The sequence below is a fragment of the Carassius auratus genome, unplaced genomic scaffold (genome assembly GCF_003368295.1).
Source record: "Carassius auratus strain Wakin unplaced genomic scaffold, ASM336829v1 scaf_tig00001679, whole genome shotgun sequence".
Lineage (NCBI taxonomy): Eukaryota > Metazoa > Chordata > Actinopteri > Cypriniformes > Cyprinidae > Carassius > Carassius auratus.
The window spans coordinates 596,012-598,064 of NW_020523380.1; the positions used below are offsets into that span (position 1 = coordinate 596,012).

The 2,053-nt window shown below is 33.1% G+C and overlaps 1 pseudogene; it reads right to left on the reverse strand.

Annotated features, from left to right (window-relative positions):
* Positions 1-1,069: 1,069 nt before the first annotated feature.
* LOC113069493 (cytochrome c oxidase assembly protein COX11, mitochondrial-like) lies at positions 1,070-1,803 on the reverse strand (annotated as a pseudogene).
* Between the last annotated feature and the right edge of the window lie 250 nt (positions 1,804-2,053).

Sequence of the window (2,053 nt, forward strand, 5' to 3'; positions counted from 1 at the left end):
TGGTGAAACTCATGCATCTAGCAGGAACTTAATACACAAAATATTCATATTGATTCAAGCATTTAACATTTATGAATTAATTAAATGTCAGTAATGAAGAGTGCACAAATTATATACTATTATATACAGTAAAGTGGATAGTGTACAACACCCTATCAGTTATATTCAGGTCTATAGTGCCACCTGCTGGCGCAGTTTTGTAACTTCTTAGAGAAAATTAAGTCGTTATAACGAGAAAACGAACTTCGTTATGTCGAGAAAACGAGAAAATTAAGTCGTTATAACGAGAAAACGAACTTCGTTATGTCGAGATAACGAGAAAATTAAGTCGTTATAACGAGAAAACAAGAAGAAAAAATATTATAATGCATGGCCGCTTAGAACTTCCGTAATAATTAGAAATTATATAAAATGGTTTTTTTATGTATGTATCATATATCAACTGTGATATATGTTTGCATTATATTAAAGCTTCTTCTGGTATTAAAGAACATTTAAAAAAGTATTAAAAGATTTTAGTGTATGCAGCACACTGTTTTGCAATTTTGATTATTGCATCATTATTGTTTAGGTATTGTTTTTTTGTTGTTGTGAAAATTTTATTAATATTTTATGCTTAAACCACTATTATGCAATATTGTTTACATAATCTTTAATATCAATAAAACTACATATCTTCAGGGTCTCATTCATTGTGATTAATGACTACTCTAATATCCTTTTGTATCTTTACTTTAACATCTAATTTTGCTTGCGTACTGTGTCTTGTGATTAAGTACAATCCAAAATGCTTGAGTAGTGTTTTGTTGTTGTGCAATATTGCTCACTGAAGCGCCACTAAGAGCATTTGCGCATGCATTATATAAAGCACGTATCAGCTATCAGCAAGTTGTACAAAATATGTGTTACTGTTTACAATGCAATTGCTAAGTTTTAAGATCATGTTTAAAAGACGGTAAAATGCTGCCCTCTAGTGTTCTAAAGTAAGCCACTAGCCTCACAAATGTTGACAAATTAAATTTTTTCATATACAGCTCATATGTTTGATATATATATATATATATATATATATATATATATATACATATACTTCCTCATGTAGGTTTAACCTCTGTTCCTTAAAACAGAAACCCTGATGGGAAAACAGAAGCAGTACATAGCATACTAATAGATAAATTTAGCATGCTCTTTAGTGAGCTAGGTAACAAATAGATATACATAAATTATAATAGTAATGTCACCATGGGTTTATTTAAATGCTTCATATTTACCTGTATCTTATTAACACTTTGTCCAGCCTCAAATGGTACAACAGGCCACTTTAATAATATGGTCCTTGACTGGCTTCATTGTCTTCACTTGATTTGTGTCATGTCCTGCTACTGCTGTGCCTCCCAGCCCTGCTGCCTGAAGAAAGAAAAGTAACATTATTGTAATTTTATAAATCCACAAAAATTAACTTTATTCATATTATAATTTTAATACTGACTTGGACAATACAGTCTGTAGAGTGGAACAGCAGCATATGACAAGCCATCATTCCCACTCCAGTGACCGCGATGTATGTGAGGATGGTCTTTTCCTTTTCTTCCAGTCATCTTCCTGGCTCTGATGTTTCCTTTTGTGAGTTTTAGTTCCTCGTGACTGATTGAGGAATTACTGTGGGGTCCTCCTGATGAAGAGATGGCCACTGGATGAGGCTAGTCCTCTGGTTTTGCAACAATTAACGCATAGCCGAGTTCTAGAAACGGCTTGCTGTGCGTGCTTTACAGTTCATTCACTGAGAAGGAATGGTAAAAGCATAATCCTAGAGTTACAAGTGAAATGCCCCTCAAGACAGCTGTTTCACCTAAAACACAAAACAGTACAAGTCATCATGGTACATGGTCACTAAAATAATGAGTAATGAATGAATTATTTCACAGACTGTGTGATCAGTCCATAACTAAAAAAAAGAAGACCTAGTACTTAGAGTGAACAAATGTTTTCATAATGAGACACATCGAAGCTAAGTGCTTGTTGCTGTTGTTTTTACTGTTCAAAAGTTTAGGAT